Source organism: Neofelis nebulosa, chromosome 2 (assembly GCF_028018385.1).
Source record: "Neofelis nebulosa isolate mNeoNeb1 chromosome 2, mNeoNeb1.pri, whole genome shotgun sequence".
NCBI classification, from domain to species: Eukaryota; Metazoa; Chordata; class Mammalia; order Carnivora; family Felidae; genus Neofelis; species Neofelis nebulosa.
In genome coordinates, this window is record NC_080783.1 from 85,753,571 (window position 1) to 85,772,921 (window position 19,351).

Genomic DNA, 19,351 nt, shown 5'->3' on the forward strand with positions numbered 1-19,351 from the left:
GGCTATGGTTTGCTGACCCACTTTGATCAGAGTAGAACTTATACTATTTCCATTTACAGAAGAGGAAGTTGAGACTTAGAGGAATTAGGTTAATCTGCCAAAGTTATATACTTAATAAGTGGCACAGGACTTCAGTTAACCATGTAGACCTTAGCAAGAGAAAATGAATTGCAGTTAAATCTTAGAAGTCATGAAATGAGGAAATAAATATTGAGCATTTCTAATAAACCCTATATAGTTAACTATGATTCGCGATGTCACTGGAGTATCAGCTAGTTTATAAATGCCTTATTGGATATACTAGTAGATATATGCTATTTGCACTTAAACTCCTGGTGCATCCAATATCAAATGATGACTATTTCATGGGCACAAATAGAAGGGTTTTACTTTTAGAACACTGTAATATTTTCCAGCCTTAACTAATATAGCCCTGATTTTAATTTTTCCTGTTCTTTACCATTTCCTTTCCTTAAGTTACAGACAACTAACGTAAATACACATTCAACATTTCAAAAGCACAACTTAGCTGAAACTGAAAAAGAAACACACACACACACACACACACACACACACAATGGGCCTAAGATTATTTCTTACTATATTCCTCAATCCAGAATTTGAATGCAAATCATTCTAAATTTTTACTGGTTATCTGAAGTGCCATAAAAGGAAAAACATAGTGAAGCATTCAAGAAATACAAGATTTTTTTCAAAAAAAATTGATGGATCAATTCTGTGGTTTGAGTATAGAGTAAATTTGAGTCCATTGAAATCAATGTTTTGAGGTTAAAAATCACTAATTAGGAACATGTATATGTGGTACTTATATGCACTATGCTGCTTTTCCCCTTAGAAGTAAATTATGTTGAGTATGAAAGACTTGACCCAAAGTATCTACTGCAACTTTTAAGTGCTCATTGTTCATTATTAAGTATTTTATTGAAGATTTTTTTGTCTAGATAATAATGCTAACTCCAAACCAAACAGCAGGAATCAAATCAAATCAAATTTGGGGAATTTGTAAATGATAGGCATGTCTAAAATTAGGAAGAGAAAGCATATCCAATAGATAAAAATCCTTCTCACCTATATTCTTTTTAACATGTGTCTTTAAAGCATCTAAATCCAGACTCCATTGACTCTCACTCCATTGAGAGTGATGGAGTAACATATTTTGAAAGTTTCCCCAAACTTATAATTTTTCCCACTAGATTGAAACAACTCCTTTTATTGTCTTGGCAGTTTTTAAAAACCGCCTGCCTTTATTTTTATCTAATATCCAGAGTCCTATCAATAAATAATACACATTAAATAACCATCTTGGTTGATTTTTAAAAAGTCTTTTTTTTTTTCTTTTGGAATAAAACTAAGCAAAAGGAAACTTAGAAGTGTACCTATATATACAAACTGGCCACAACCAACAAAACACAGGAAATTGGACACACTATGGATGGAGAAAGAATTTCCGATTTCTATCACAGCTCATTCTGCGAGTAACACTGCAGTTCATTGTCAAACACAGGAGGGCCTGGGGTGCTTAGGAGAACAGATGGCAGCTGGGTGAGGCCAGACAGGAGAGAGGGGAAGGTGTGGCCACCCAGGAAGTGATTGTAAATTATGCAGCTTGCTCTTCTCGCCTTCAGATGAAAGGGAGAAAAAAAAAGTATTTAGAAACGTGTGTGCCAATGGTCAGCGCTGCGGCAGCCCCGAGGCATGTCCAACTCAAGATACAAAGCAAGGTATAGACCGAAAAGCAATGAGGGGTTTTCAGGGAATGTTAGGAGATAGATGGTGATGCAGCAGCGCAGCGACCGCTCTGGGTCAAGCAGCGTGCTTGAAATAAAAACAAAACCCAGTGAAGTTTGCAGACTCAGTTTTTCCTTCACGAACCTAATGCTATTTGAAAGGTAGGTGCGATACAGGACTCTAGTGAAATGAACAGACGCAGCCTAGGAGCGCAGCTGTTCTTGCTTCTCCCCGTGAAGTGATCAAGAAAAAACAAATAGACTTCCAGAGAAGCAGAAGGGAATAAAGCTGAGATTCAAAAAATGTGGGACCCGGGAAATTTAGGGAAATGGTAACAAGGGAGATTATGGAATCACCTAAAGGATTATCTTTAAAAGACTCAAATCATTATATCAGCATTATTTAAAAAACCTGGCTGTTTTCTTTGGTGGGGCAGGTAATGGCATATCAAAGTATAATAAGATGTCAAACAAATTTTAACTTAACTCTTGGCCAAACAGCAAAATAATTTGTTTCCTGTACATCTTCCTGTGTCATTTCTATTTTGTATATGAGCATGCTCTGCCTATATCAGATTTTCCTAAGTGCATCATCAAACTTCGGGGGTGTTTTAACAGTAGTCTCACAGTGCCTAAGTCAGTGTTGTGTACACAGTAAGTGCGTATCCACCAAAACTACAAAACTGGGAAGTTCATGAAGTTTGAGTTCATAATTCCTGCACGCGCGGACTTCCCAAGTGTTACAGAGCTCCGCCCATCCCCTTGTGATTTTGCTCAGAAAAGTAACGTGGGGGGCTGGCAGGGAAGGGGTAGAAGGAGACAGTGTTGCAGATTCAAGGAGTAACATGTAAGAAAAAGCTCAAAGGTGAGGAGGAGGAGGAGGAAGAGAGAAAAACACGGGAAGGGTTTTCGCAAGTGAAAATAATTCAGCAATGGCTCGAGGTAGTAGTGGTGGGTGGGGAAAGGCAGAGAGAAGTGGATAGAGGCCAGGCTGCCGGCGCCTCGCAAAGACTATTCCAGAATCTTCTAAACCCAGGTGAGAGTTTGGGTTTGGGCTTTCTCATGAGGGCAATGGCGAGCCAATGGACCGTTTTAAGCAGGGAAATTCATTCCCAGAGATAAAGTTCTGTAATGTTCTTTCTGGGCGCAGTGAGAGCAGAGGTTGGAGAGAAGGTAATCTTGAGGCTTAGAGGTCAATTTTGAAGCTTCGGCCGAATCCAGAAAAGAAATGATGGCAAATTGCATGGAATGAAATGAACTAGGACTAGGAGATCAGAGCGGATTTGGGGAAAAGAGAGAAAAGAGAGAGAGAGAGAGAGAAAGAGAGAAAGGGTGAAAGCCACATTTGTGGTTTCACATAGAGACCACAGCAATGAGGGTAGGTTTGGGGGAAAGAAAGTGCGTCTTCCGAACTGTAATTTTTGCTTTGGCTCTGTCTGAAGATACGGCTTCCGAAATCCCTCCACCTCCTCTCAACCCTTCCATTAATTATTAGAGGATTCTGCATAGAGATTGGATATTTGTATTAAAATTGAAGTGTGCGAAATACAAAATGCCCTAAATTATCACAATCAGTAACTCTAATTGGTATCAATTAAGACCCTGAATTCTTCCCTACCTAAAATTAATCTTTTTCTGTCAGAAAATATTTCTGAAGCAATGTGCAAACCATTGACATCTTATGAGCTTGTAAAATACTGAAGTGTTTGCTAAAGTATTTTCTTTTCTACATTCTATCTTCTACTAAGTGAATTCTTTATCTGATATTTTGTGCTAATCTGATAACATATACATTTACATGTACAACATGCATACCCAGATATAGGTAAAATTCGTAGCTTTCCTAAATTGCAAATTCAATATTTTTGTACCAGTTCCAAAATCCCTATTCACTATTTAGAAGCTTTCCTACAAGACACAAAATCCATTGTGCAATATATATATATATATATATATATATATATATATATATATATATAAAACCAGACTGCAGGAGTGCAAAAGTATACACTGTTTCCTTCAAAAATGGAGTCATCACTCACAGATGTAGATGTGTACTTCTTATGCCAAGATGAGACAGATGTGGTTCTATTCACTCAGGGACAGGTGCTACGGAAAAAGAGATAAAACATTTGTAGAAAGTGTAAGCAACTACATCACTGTTGCTAAATAAATAAACTCTCTGCCAAAAAACTTTATTTGCTTATTTCTCCTGCATGTTTATTTTAAGATCTGGTAGAGCTAAGCTCTATTCCATTTTATTTTCCTGCATTGGTCACAAACGGACAGGGCGTACATATGTGTTTGAATATGTTCTGTAAGAATGAATGGCACAGACAGTCCCCACGCCATGCTATACTATTATTAATTAATATAAATCAAGCTTACCCCTGACGTACCACACCCACAATTTGACACACTTCACTTCTGGCAAGATCATGTTCACCACCCTTATAAAAGAAAACAGGTTAAAATGAGGGCCATGAAAGCTAGGCTTTCTGGCAGGAAAAGCCAACTTCACATTATTTTTCTGAGAAACATTTCGGGGAGCCACAGACTGAGAACAGTACCGGGGGCAGAAATGTGCAGCTGCTAGGCTAGGGCAAGGAAACAGAAGATGATTTTGATTTTAAATATTCGTATTAATTCTGACTCCAGAAGAAGGATCGGGTGGGAATCAGCAGCTGGGAGAGGGAAGGCGAGTGGAAAAGATGATTTTGATTTTAAATGTATTTAATCATAATGCAAAGTGGAGAACGAAGGAGATCTGCAGCTGGGCCAAGGAAGGCAGAGGGCTGAGCTGGAAGATTGTCTTTCTTTCAAATACGCAGCTTTGGCTTTCCTGGAGCCCAGGGGGACCTGGGAACTTGCAAATACAAGGAAAGGTTTTATAGCTTGAGGGGGCTGCAAATAGAAAACTCTGCCTGCCCATGTTGACATTAAGAAAAAAAAAAGATAATAAGAATAGTTAGTAAATTTAAATGAGATTAATCCCAAGATTGAAAAGGCAGCAGAAAACTCAAGAAAGTGTTGGCTGTGGAGTGCTCTAATAAAAACAAACATGCTGATTATTTGATAGTTATCTCTCATATAAAAGAGTTTTATTATCATTCTTTAAGAATTAGGAAACTAAAAATACAGTGATCATTGAAATTATAGAGAATATAATGTACTCTTTTAGTTGATGATTTTAAAGGAAGCTTAGGGGCTCTTAGAACATTATGTAAGTGCAGTTGGGGCTTGGTAAACGTTTGTGGAATGAAAGTAAAAATTAATAAATAATCATTAACCTATATTTTAGATATGGTAGAACAAAACATACACTGAGCCTACAATATTCTCCAAAAGCTGTTTTGTATATCGGCTTGTTATTTTGTTATTTGTCTCACAAAATACAGTGTCAAGAAAAACTCAATTGAACTTTCTTTTCTTTTCTTTTTTTGGTATTCTGAGTAATGTGAGTTGTTTAAAGTGTGAAATTTCCACGGCACATTGATGATATTTAAGATACTATTTAAGAAACCCAAAAGATATATATAAGTGTGTTGAGAATGCCCATAAAGGGGAGAGATGTTCAAGGGAATAATCTCAACTAAGGAATCATTTGCTTTTAATATGAAAATGTAAGTATAACATACGTTTCACACTGCCAGGTTGAGAGAATCTTTGTTTTACTTAGGGTTATTCACTATTTTGAGAGTCTTTATTTCATTTGAGTGAGATGTGATTTATTTTTAAGCCCAGCTTCTGTGTTTCCGTAATGATAATCCCTTGGATACAATAGATAGCTTGTCAATAACAGGTCATGTCATATTTCTTGACAAACAAAAACTTCCATTTAGGACCACGTTAAAAGACTGTGTAAACCAACATCCACAGAATTATCAACATTCTAAAATAGGTGGTGGCGGTGGTGGTGGTTGGGATGCAGAGTGGGAGGAGCCTTGCCCAAGAATCTGTCTTTAATTTTTTTTAAGTCAATTTTGCTCACCAGGTGGGGGCTTTATCCATGCTTTTCAAAGCTTGACCAATGAATCCAGCTTAATACAAATATTTCCCTTTGTAGGCAGAATAGTCAAAGCCTTAACTGGTTTAAATCCAAGTAAGAGATTTTACTTTGTCTGAATGCCAGAAAGCATACAAAAAACAATTATCAAGGGCATAAAATTCATCTTTATATCCATCATGAACCAGTGGAGTCGCAGTGGATCTCCGTTGTTCAGTGTCATTCTATGTATTCTTAGCAGCTTTCTAATTCTAAATATGCTATTTGATTTTATTTTTTGACAATTTCTGTCAGTGTACGTCCTGAAAGTAGGTTGTATTTTTCCCTTTCAGTGAAGCTGGAAGAAGCAAGTATATAAAAAAAATACCGTTACTTCCTTACATTTATATTTTGTACAACCCAGCATTGATTTGCTCCTTATTTAAGCAACATTTTCTTGATAAATTAAAAAAGCAGCAATAGCCATTACTGCAGGCTATATACAGCCTCTAATATCACTTAAGCATATTACAGAATATAATATCTGGTACTTAACGACTAACTTGCATATGAAAGCTCACATAATGTCTCATAAAACCCTTAAAATGGCTTCAGTTTAAGAGTCTCTTTAAAAAAAAACACCTTCAGGGAATATTGTAAATGAAGTAGCACTCCAGCCTTGGAAAAAAAATTCACACACTTGCAGAAATTTTTAATATAAATTGAACACATTAAAAATTAATTTTGCATGACCATTTCGCATTGCGGTGCCAATGCATAGTTAAGATAAGGCCTTAACTCTTCTTTGTTTAAAGTAACATGGAAGCTCTTTGCTTTCTCTCTTTGCTTTCATCTGTACATAATTATTATTTTCATTAATCAGAAAATGGACCCCCATTTTCCTATTCTGACAGCCTCAGCTGGAGTTGACGGAAACCCTACCTGAGTCACCAGGGTAACCTAACCATAAACTTCTAGGAAACTCATTAAAGAAAGGTGTGAGCTGACAATTAACCAAGGCAGTTTCCATCATCCTTCCTTTTTTGAAACCGAGGGGCTTGGGAGAAAAGCTTACTCATCAGAAAAGTAGCTTTGCCCTGAGAAGTAAACCTGCTCTGACTTGGCCATCACTCTCCTTTCCCAGACCCCTGATTTGTCTCTTCTTACTTGCTTTCAACTGGATCGGGTCTCTTCTTGAAGATTTGTGTGGCTTCTAACAGGAGTATTAAAGAAGTAACACAATGCACATTTTCTGTTAAGATACTCATTTTTTGATGGAAATAAACAGGGGCAAAAATAATAACCAATTGCACCTTTTTGTAGTTGTGTAGATTTTTTTTTTATTAGTCTCCTGGCCATCATTTTACAACAAAAATTCCCAAAGAGGGCATCGGTCGCAATAAGACATTGACGAATGTCTTTCTCCGCGGAGAGCTGGCGTTGCATAGATCTGACATGCTGTGGTTTTCTGTGGTTCTGACATGAGCAGCCAGTGAGTGCGTGATGCCAGTGGGAGCTCAGAGGGAGTTGCTGGGGTGATTCACAGATTACATCTCAAGTGATCAATTTTAAAAAGGTGGGGATGGAGCTGACCTAAGAAAGTGTCCTAGACCTTAGGTCAAAGGTGCTATATAAATTTAGCAAACAAAGAAAGAAACCCAGAGCACATGTTCCTTAAAGAAGCTTACATTCTATCCTTTCATTGTTCGTATCAAAGATTTAACTATGCAAATCTTAAAAGCTGAAAATAAAATGAGAAACCTCAGGCTTAGTTCAGAATCTGTGGTTTAACCTACTGGGATGGGGATCGGAAGTTTTGGGTCAGGGGACAAGTTTTACAAGAGTATTTTCTTAGCTTTCTTAAGCTTCCAGAAGACCTTGTGAAATATTACAAAATGTATTCCCTAGTTCTCTCTTAGTTCTTATACTCCATGTTAATACCATTTATAAGATACAACAATAAGACAGACTCCAAAACTATTGAGAAGACATTCATTGCTCACTGCCAGAAAAGGTATTAGACTGGTGGTATCTTATCTTGAAAAAAAAAAAAAAATCAGTCAAACTGTAAAAATGTAGTGAAGCCAATCTGTCTGGGAGAATTGGAAAAGAACTATCCAACTGCTTGCAGACACACACACACATTTTCTAAGATCTTCACCTAACACAATCATTGTTACCCGCCAAGCATTGTGTACGGTGGAATTGTTTTCAGAAACTTGCAGCCTTATTTTCCATTGAAATGTTTCCAGTCAGACAGATTTCAACCATCAGTTTATTGCAATGCAAGAAACAATCCCTTATACTGTAACTCCATTCATGTGAGTCCAGTGTGCCCCCCTTTTTAATGCAAATGTTATGAAAAGGATAAACACTGTAAGAGCTAGATATTTTTTTACTCCTGGGTGGACACAGAGTCATGCAAAATCGCCAAATGTACTGAATTTAGATATGTACAAAAGAAAACAAAAAAAATCCATAGAGAAGCATCCTTCTTTGTGGCTTCAGTAATTCTCAGTAAATGGCATGTAAACTTAATTTCTCTCTCATCTTCTCTCTCTCTCTCTCTCTCACATATGCACACACACACAAACACACACACACATACACACACACACAAGCAATCAATGACAATACACGAAGTTCACACTAGAAAACAGTTATGTAAAATTATTTTAACATTTTTGGAGAATATCTTTTCATAATCACCTGGTACTAACATGATCAGCTGTTACTGGAGGCAGTGGAGATACAAGTATCTATAAAATTGAAATAAAGGTAAATTTTTATTGAATTGTTACTTATAGTGTTGAATCCACAAGGAAGTAAATAAAGACAAATACCCAAAACCTGATGGGATGCCAAAACCCAGAATAATCCAGTTTTCACGTAAAGATGAACACAAGTAGTAATTCTTTGGAGTCATTTTGGGTGTCTCAATAAGTAACTCCAAAGAGCTATGAACCTACTAAGGCAGAGAAGCAACCCTACATTCCTAAGTCCCCTCCTCACCATACGGCTTCTAGGATCATACAAATCAGGCAAAAATAATAACATAATAAGCATGGCATGTGCATAATACTACCACATTTATGCAAGCTTATATATGTAACCATGAATGTATACTTTTATGATATAAACAATAAAAATTCTATCCATCAGAATTTTTTTCATTAAAGCACTTAAGATCAAAAGTAACACATCTATAGAGATGTTAGCATGTGTCCCAAGCTGCGTTCATTCTCCTTGAACAGAACACAATCTCCAGTCACCTTCCTTCCTAATGGAGTATATATTCTTTTGCTTCTCTTCAAAATTGTGAGAAAATGTAGGCCTTGACCAGACACAGTAGGGTTTACAAGAAGACTGGGAAGAGGTGGTGAAGAACAAACACACAGAGGTCATTTTGTAAATCTGCCCCTCCTCTAATTTTCTACAATTTGCAGTCGATAAGAAGGTGTGATAGGCTGAATTGTGTGCCCCTCAAAGTTCATATTTTGAAATTCGAACCTCCAGTGCCTCAGAATGTAGCCTTATTTGGAAACAGGATCATTGCAGATGTAATTAGTTATGTTTAGACCATACTGGAGTAGAGTGGGTTCCTAACCTGATGTGACTAGTGTCTTTATAAAAAGGGGAAGTTTGGGCATAGACACACACACACACACACACACACACACACACACACAGATGCACACACAGAATGTCATGTGAACATGACAGCACAGATAGAGGTGATGTGTCTTTAAGCCAAGAAATGTCAGAGATTGCCAATAAGCCACCAGAAGCTAGGGGAAAGCCATGGGACAGATTCTTCCTGACAGCTCTCAAAAGGAACAAACCCTGACAGTGCCTTGATCTCAGACTTCCAGCCTTCAGAACTGTGGCATGATAAATTTCTGTTGTTGAAGCCCCCACACCCTTCCCATTTGTGCTACTCTGTTACAGCAGCCCCAGGAGATGAGTGCAGGAGGTTTCCATCATTATGAGTTTCTGGGTCTACTTTCCAATGAGGAATAATCATAATAACAGAGCATAGTAGAGACCTAAGGCTTTATGAAGGACCTCCTATTCCACGAACATCTGAGAGGTGTGTGTTAACACTGTGGTAGACGTCCAAAGAAGCGACGTAAAAGCAACCCAAGTGTCCACTGATAGATGAGTGAATAAAGAAGAGGTGGTATATACCGACAATGGAATATTACTCTGCCATAACAAAGAATGAAATCTTGCCATTTGCAACAACATGGATGGAACCAGAGGGTATTATGCTAAGTGAAAGAAGACAGACAAAGAAAGACAAATACCATATGATTTTACTTACATGTGAAATCGAAAAACAAAAACAAATCAAGGGCAGAATCAGACCTATAAATATCGAGAACAAGCTGATGGTTGATAGAGAGGAAGGGGTGGGGGATGGGCAAATAGGTGAAGAAGAGTGGAAGTTACAGACTTTCAGTTATGGAATGAATAATTCATGGGAATAAAAGGTACAGCATAGGGAATATAGTCAATGTATTGTAATAGTGTCGTGTGGTGACAGATGGTAGCTACATTTGTGGTAAGTATAGCATTACATACAGACTTGTGGAATCACTATGTTGTACACCTGAAAGTAGTGTAATATTGCCTAGCATCTATACTTCAACAAAAAATATAGAAATGAAAAATAAATGAAAAACAAAGAAGCAATTTAACAAAATTAATGTGGGTTAGGGAAAGACAGCAATACTATAATAATAGTATAAATGTTGGAGCTACTGTTTGTTTGTTTATCTGTTTGCTTGCTTTTTCCAGAGCTTTTGTTTATAGAAGAAGCAAGAGTGACTATAAACATCAGGAGTAGAAGTTCAGTAGAGGTTTTCTACTGGGAAAGGACAGAGTTCACTTGTGAGTATTTAACGTGTACCTGTTACATGAATAAGTGAATGAATAAGCAATATCTAGCAAAGCTTCAGAGAGGAGGTAAAACTTTAGACCCTGATTGCCCTGAGTGGGTAACATCTCATTTTACACAAAACCAAATCAAAGCAAAAATGACATTTTACCCAAACATGATAGAGTGGTAAATTTTTGAGGAGGAAAAAAAAAACAAAACAAACGTTTACAAGCATTTCACAACCGTTGGAACCAAGTGGTATGACACAAAATATAAGACTTGTTATCAATATTCACAGTATATTGTGAATTTATTTTTAGATTGTTGTATAATATAAAAATAATATATAAAGTAGTCAATGATACAGAATCTTGGGAAGATTCTCAATGCTAGAATACTATGAGACAGTTAGGATGTATGCACTTATGGTCCTTTGAAAGAAAGAATACTGATTTTACCCCACAGAGTAGCATGATCTGATTTTCCTTTCAAGGTTTACCTGGTATTTGGTTTCTCTATAAAGGAAACTTCTCTATATGTGACATACACACGTGCACCTGCGAACATATACATGGGCGATATGTCAAAAACAATCTGGCACCTGCTGAGAACAAAGGGATGCTTTTTTCGGTCCAAACTGGAGTGCTCTCCCCACCCCAAGGGGCCTGCTAAGGAAGAAGACAATTGAGCTCTCTTTTCTTGCTCGAGCAAACCACGGTCAAAGACTGCATGTAGTTATTAACAGGATCAACATTCTGTTTCCCTTCTTGCCTTCCTCTTTCAAGGTCATTATAGGTATAGGAAAGCAAAATAAATCAACCCTTCTCTTTAATTATTTAATGGGATATGAGGAGTTCCATGAAGAGAAATAATATCATAAGTGGGTTGAGGTGGGATAGCAGTCGTGAATTGATCACTGTTCCTACTCATTTGACTTGTGTCACACTCCATACTCTACAATACTATGCAGGAAATTTCATCATAGAGATGAACCAGGAAGCAGCTATAGTATCTTTACACAACATAAAACATTCATGTATTATAAATAAATGATATACAGTATAAATATGATTGCTTATTAACTAATGGCCTACACTCAGGCTTCATCTATGACCTATATAAAGGATTTTTGGCATTTAACGCAAAATATACACAACAGTATTTCCTTGCTTTAAAACTTAAAAAGTGTATTCTCATTAAACAGAAACCTCAAAATCAAGTTCAGACAAAAGCCAAAAAGAATGTCATTCTCCCTCAGATTTTAGTTGGATTAAAATAGTGCTATTGCACCGATAGATGTTCAGGTTACCCCAAAGAGCGTAAGATAAGGAGAAAAGACTGCTTAGAGGGAAGACAAAATACCTTGCATAAATAACAGATAATTCACACACACACACACACACACACACACACACACACACACACACGCCAAAGGTTCTCTAACTTTAAAGCCCTGTCAGCTGCCATGGAGAAACCACTGGCAAATTTTCTCCAAAAATAGGACAAAAGAATTATACCAATTCGATGAGAGATGAATGGCAGAATGTTTATCATTAACTAATCTTAAATATATTATTTACTTTGGAAATATTCCCACAACCCCCATGCCATAAATATTAAAACTTAAATTTTTTCTATTGCTTGTATCTACTTATGAGTTTATTTATCGAATTCTCCAGACCTACAGAAGATATACCTTTTGGAAAACAACTTCACATTTTTGTTTCATGGTAGCATTTGAACCACAAACTTAATTCAAAATTTATCTTAACAATCTTAACTACAATATCTAATTTCTTCTTATTCAACGGCTTCAAGGATTTCTATGTCTATGGTTCTAACAACAGCTCTAAACAACAGACATAGAACCATGAATGCTCACACTGAAGGAAAGTGTTAGAACATTCATCTTCCATGAGAACAGCCCAAATGAGGACTCACCGAGGACACACCTCATTTGAAAGCCTGCCCTTAATGATTGCATATAGGTAGTTAAAATAGAAAGGTCTACCATAAGTGAATTATGATCCCTTTCAAAATATGTCCCCTTGAGTTTCAAAACTTGCAAAACTTGCAAAAACTTGCTTTCAGTTTGCAATGATTACTTGATTTATTAATCACCTTAGCTATCTTTTTCTTTTCTTTTAAAATTAATTTGAATTAATTTGACATATTACATTCAACAAAAGAATTCTGGGGATTCCTGGGTGGCTCAGTTGGTTGAGCATCTGACTATTGGTTTTAGCTCAGCTCATGATCCCACGGTCGTGGGATCAAGCCCTGTGCCAGGCTCTGTGCTGAGAGTAGAGCCTGCTTTGGATTCTCTCTCTCACCCTCTGCCCCTCTCCCCTGCTTATGCACTCTCTCTCTCTCTCTCTCAAGTAAAAAAAAAAAAGAAAAAAAAAGAAGAAGAAGAAGAAAGAAAAGAAAAAAGAAAAGAATTCTGAAATTTTAGGATATTCTCCCCAAAACATGTTTTTGAATATTGAACATTCATTAATTGGGATTGGCCACACACTGTAATTTATAGGGTAAAAGGACTTGGTAAGCTGTACTATTTCTTTTCAAAGAACAGAGACTGTATTTCATTTCAGCCTGGGATCCTTGAAGAATGTGTCTTCGTTTCTTCTCACTGCAGGCTACAGGCACTGCTGAATTGCTTGGTGGAAACTAGCATCAGAATTAATATCTACCTTCCCCTATGTCTTTACAAGCTTTGGGAGTTGAGAAGAGAGTAAAACAATAATAACAAAAGCAGATTCAAAGTACTTATAATTCATAATAAAACCTCCATAACAGTGCTTCTTAAGTCTAACAGTTTTTATTCCCTCCATCTCCCCACCCACCATTTTTTGCTAAGTGCAGTACACCCATATGCTTCAACTAGTGGCCCTCAGCTTTGCCTGCACATTACGATTACCTGGAGAACTCACAAAATGAAATACGGATGACTAGGGCAGGGCTTAGGTTTGGATAGTTTTAAAACGCCTCAGGTGATCCCAGTTTTCAGTCAGTGAGGAGAACAGCTGTATTAAACCAATGGTTTCTAGACCTTTCCAATAACCAGAAACACCTGGGAGACTTTTAAAAGCATGGAACCCTTTGCTACTCTACCATACCTTCTTTTCTATCTGTGAAATGGAATCGGAACTTGCGCAGTATCTGTGTTTGTGATTATTAGCAGCTCCTCTATTATTTTCATGAATCATCAGCTTTGAGAACCACTGAATACGCACTATAATTCAACCAAAAGGCGGGGGGGGAAAGGAGCTCTGATCAAATACATTTGTATCGCATCAGAATGCGGTCTCATGTGATGTGAATTTCATGGTGAGATCGTCTGTGTTCTTGTGCATCCATTCAGTAAATGTGATGATTGGTCTGCGTGCTGAACTCCCACAGAGGACTTAGGGTTCTGGGTTCTGAGAACCTCTCTGTAGTCTGTCCACACTGAGGTGCTAACTCTCTTCGCTGTTCCATTGCTCTCAAGCCTAATTCTGTTACCGAACGTATCACCATGGACGGTTTATATGTCCAATCTGTATAAATTCCTGCAGAGGTACTATGCTTTTTGTACACTAGCAGCTTCCTATGGGCCGGACCCTAAAGTGAGTGCTGTACATGTATTATCTCAGAGTTTTTTCACAGTCTTAATTTCCTTATACATAACATGGTTGGTGGGACATCACTTTTTGCTAGTTGATTAAACTGGTTCTCAACTGACAGGAGACTTCTCTGTTAACATTAAAGTGTTATTAATAAACTGAAGCCCTGGGACCTCCAAGGTTGAGGGATGTGAGGACAAGCAAACATTGGGTTAAATCACTCAAAGATCTCCTTTCTGCATCTTTGGCAAAGAACTGACTGCTGTGCATCAGACAAAAGAGTAAGGGAGGAATTTTACCCACTTAAAGCAGAAGGATTCTCACTTTTTCTCAAACCCAATGGGAACTTCTACTATGGACATGCCTTGGAACTTCTGACCTATCTTGAGTAGTTCACAAGTTCTTGAGTGAACTACTCAAGATAACCCAGGAGGCAGTTCATTCAAGAGAAAAAGAGAGTTCATTTCAAGAAGTGTTTTTCTCATTGTGATTTCCTATTATTTATAATTTTATTTTTCGTGCATATTGAATAAAATCACCTTTTATGTCAGATGTCCATTTAGAAAAACTGTTTTTATCCCATGCTCACAAGTCACGAAACAATTATATTCAGATTCTCTGTATGATATTTTGATTTCAGTGTCTCCCTCACAACCATTTTTCTGAACCATTTTTCAGAATACTTAGAGCTTTCAAAAGTACCCTATCTCCTCTTCCATCTAAGTTGCCTGAGATGTAGCACTTAGGAATCTATGTAGAATACTGCTGCTGGATAGATTATACCTAGCCGCAAGGACCCACTGGAGAGACACTAGGCCAGTTGCATACTTTATTTTCACTGAGTGTCAGGTCTTGTAAAAATATAAAACCCAGGCCTTATTCTCTGAAAGTCTGATGTTTTTCAAGTGAGGATGGGAGTATGTTGGCTGGAGACACGTCAGGGAAAGAGAGGAGCTAAGAGATAGAAAAATCTGGGGGAATCCACAAGTTAGATTTCTCTAGAAGTAAGATTTCTGATCCCCTAAAATGTGAAGAAAAATTGAGAAAACCCTCTTATATGGCTCCAATTTGATACAACATATTCTTAAAAAATACTGCTTATAGAAGCTTACAATTAATTCATTAAGTATAGGGAACTACTTGGGTACTTGCATTTCAGAATCACCTAGTTTTAAAAGAATCCCCAAAGTCTTTTTTTTTTTTTTTGCCACAATGGGCAATGGTGAAGCTAATGGTTTTCAAAGTGGGATGCCTGAAGCAGCTTTAGAATCACCTGGAAACTTTTTAAATGTATTTTTATTTTTTTTTTTTTAGAGAGAGAGTATGCACACATGCAGGAGAGAGAGAATCCCAAGCAGACTCCATGCTCAATGTGGAAGCCCGACATTGGGCTTCCTCCCATGACCCCCATGACCCTCCCATGACCTGAGCCAAAATCAAGAGTTGAACACTCAACTGACTGAGCCATCCAGGAGCCCTAGGAACTTTTTAGAAAAGAAGATTCCCAAGCCCATCCTAGACTGACTGACTCAGAATCTGCCAGTGGGGCCTAGCCCTTTGTGGTTTAACAAGCCTTTCAGGTGATTCCAATTCCCGAATTTTGAAAACATTCTGGTACAAACCAATCTGGGCAGATAGCATCTTTCACAGCTTATTAGAAATGAAGTAGAAGAGAAAGGCATAACTTCCTTCCCCTGGTGACTACATGTTAGCACCCAGCTCAGAGCTTTTCTACTTCCTTAATCACAAGGGATCAGAGAACAGAATGGTGTATGAAGCCATCATTATGTGATTGCAGTAGGCTAAGCATGACTCCTTTTCGCAGCTACCTGAGGATCTGCTCTTGCTACAGGTGCATTCAGTATGCATGGAAACATCAGACTCCTTGTGCCTAATCTAAATCCTTTTTATGGAAATTAAGCTTTCCTCTTTGTTTAGTTTGCAGTGGCAAGGAACAGCTGGTGAGTAAAATTAGTATGAAAAAATCTTCATATACTTAATGGCCATGATTTAAGTCATTCTTGAGTTTTTTCCTCAAACTAAAAAGCACCTTTTACTCTTACTTCAGTCTCTCTCATGAACTAGTATTCTGCTATTTAAGGTAGGAAAATATAAATTAATTATCCATTTTTAAAATCCATAATTCATTTTAAAAGAGTAAAACCAATATGTCTTGCTCTGCATAAAAATCACTGCAGGCTCAGGAGACAAATACAGACAGAAGCTTGCTAAGGGAACTCAGATGATTTCCAAAATATGCCTGCTTTTCACAAATGTATAGTGATCATTATAGCAAGGTTAAAGTTTAACACTAACACCTTTATTTTTATTTTTTTATATTTTGCTCATATTCGGAAAAAAGAAAATGCATATTCTTGGAATATTTTGCTAGCACACACTTCCCTTGGTTGTTAAAGCACCCTAATTGTTGTGCTTTTCTGTCTTGTGACTTACGTGGTGGTTCTGACCTCACCTTTATTCCAGGTGTGAATTATGCAATTCAGACTAGCCAATCAGACTCTGCTTCTTCCTACCCACGCTGTTGGATCAGAGATAAGAGCTTTCTCTGATTCAGTCTGAAGAGAGACACTAAGATTAAGTTCTCTGACTTCTTTATCTAAAATTTTGAGGAAGGGACACTGTTTTTTTAGCTGGAATTGTTAAGAGGATGGGTTGAATGTAGATCCCTCAGCAACCATCTAATTTGGTGAGCCTACCAGCAATGGAAACAACACAGAGATAAAGCAAAGCTAAGAGATGGAAAGACCTCTAAGAAGGCCCAAGAATTTCCACCATAAAGCTGATTAAGACTGAACTTTTCAGGTAAAAGAGCCATTGATTTTTTGTTCTTTTTATTTTTTAAACAAATTTATATTGTATTCTTAATCACTTGTAACCTAATGGGCAGGATGTTGTGACTAATTGGTTTTTGAAAAAGGAAAGATAAATCAACCGTGTCTGTAGGATTTTGGCATGAGTAATGGGGTAGATGGTGGTTCTTTTCCCTGAGATTCTGACAGAACTAAACAGAAGGGCAGGTTTGGTGAATGTTGTATAGAAGTGGGTGGTATAGATAAAACTATGTTGGTTTTAAACATTTTTATTTGACTATACCTGTGAAACATTTATTTAAAAATGTATTGTAGGTCACTGATTATGTAGGTCTATACTTCCTTTAAGAGGTCTAAGCTAAATGTGGCTATTGGGGAGTCATTGAGATACATGCGGTAGCTGGACTAAGAAAACGCCAGAGTGTAGAGGGTGTTCAACATTTATTAAGCCGTGTTATTACCTCCGTGACATTGAATGGCTCGGGTAAAGTAAGATAATGACAGAAAATTTAGTTTGAGTTGAAAGCTGGAACTCAGTGGAATGTACTGCAAAAGCAAGGTTGCCGTGGGTAGCAAAGTGACAGATAAAGAAGTGAAGATGAACACAGATCATTCTTTTAAGAATCTTGGTTGTAATGGAAAAAGGGAAAAAAAGTACCCTTTACCTAAATGTGTTTGGATAATTATATATGTATTGCTGTTTGACTCCTAATTCTTTATATGGGTTCAAGGGTGCTATTACCACTTTCACTTTTGCTGCCAAAATTGTCTGTTGCCATTTTAATTTAACATTACTTATTAAAATGTGGGAGTAGTGTCCAAGCAGATGGTTGTCAGTAAACTGATGACTACAGTTATGGATTAGTGTCCAAATACAATACTCAAAACTTGGTACACTACATAGTTTCCTGAATGTGACTGCCAAAATAAATCTGGCCTGGAAAATAATTTTGAGGATTTTCCCCTCTTGCTTAAATTTTCTTCACTATTTTAAACTAAAGATCTCCTTAAAAAGCTGAGGCTGTGCACATACAGATCAACCACAATATTCATTGAATACAGCTGTAGACTTTCTTGATAAGTTTATTTAGGAAAAAACTAGTCCAGTGCAAGGCTCATGTAAACTCCAGTTCCATCCAACATGTTTGTTTTCTTCCAGAGAAAAAATCTGAAACCATTGTAATGTAAAGTATTTACTCACTGTATCTGTGTTGATCAAGTCTTAAAGTGAATTCTCACTGGTATTTACCTTATTTGACAGTTCTTGTGCTCAGTGACCAAAATAGGCTCTAGAATCTTTTCCTGTCTGTCTCTTCTTCTCTAACCATAGCTACTCCTTTGGTTTATCTCTTAGCAGAAGGCAAGTTGTCTTTTATTTGGGAAAAGCTGTCACTAGGTCCTCCGTTCCTCCAAAGACCTACTCCCTACTCTTGCTGCTTGGAAAAACAACTGGAATTACAATAAATTGGCTGTGCCCTGAGTAGTTCCCAGCAAGTACAATCTCTAATACACTGCTGTTGTAAATCTATCAAATGCTTGATATTTATGAAGGCTTACCTGAGAGATAAGCAGTCCCTCGAAATCCTCTAAAATTTACTCAGGATTAAGTTAAACCAGCAGAGTCCTATCCTTCAATAATAGTTCTCCACCCAAGCCTTTACCTAGTGTTATTTTCCTGGCATGATGTCACTGGACAGTGTTGAGGGGCACTGTAGGAAACAGCCTCATGTAGCGGAGGGCTGTGTCTGAGATAAAGGTGTCAGTGAGGGTGATTTTCATCCTGTTACACAGTGTTCTTTTTATAAGGACTCCAGGGAGAAATTTTTTTCTGGCTTTAACACCGGCAAAAGTCATTCTCTTAAGCATTTGGCTTGTTTTTATCTCACGGACCGTCCCATTTTTGGCTTGAAGCAGAACTAATATGTTGTTTAAGATACCTGGCGGCAAAGAGGTCAGCAGGAGGTCATGCTGTCTTCTCTGTGGTGAATTAGGAACATTCATTCATTATCTTTCCAAGTCCTCATTAAAACAGCTTTAATGTGGTGACCATTTGATGGTAGGCATACGCTTTAATCTTATGAATATCAAACCCACCTGGGTTACACTTCCTGTTACGGACAGTTAGCAGAAGCAGGTTAATATGATATTTTAACTCCTTCATCTGCAGCATTTGTGTAGGAATCAAGCTCACTGGTCATGTGAATTTGGCTCAAATGGTCTTTGTAGAGTCCTGATTTATTAGGTTCTGTCTTCAAATCTCTGCTTGCTTAAGATACTTTTAATCATCTGTTTAATTTTGC

General features: G+C 37.4%; 1 long non-coding RNA gene across 1 annotated transcript in view; it reads left to right on the plus strand.

The window, feature by feature from the left end:
* Positions 1–2,568: 2,568 nt before the first annotated feature.
* The window catches only part of LOC131493045 (uncharacterized), a 91,449-nt gene continuing 74,666 nt past the window's right edge, over positions 2,569–19,351 (plus strand). The window contains exons 1-2 of the long non-coding RNA XR_009252426.1: positions 2,569–2,784; positions 10,534–10,626. This is a non-coding gene — a long non-coding RNA (uncharacterized LOC131493045). The remainder of the gene's footprint in view (positions 2,785–10,533; positions 10,627–19,351) is intronic.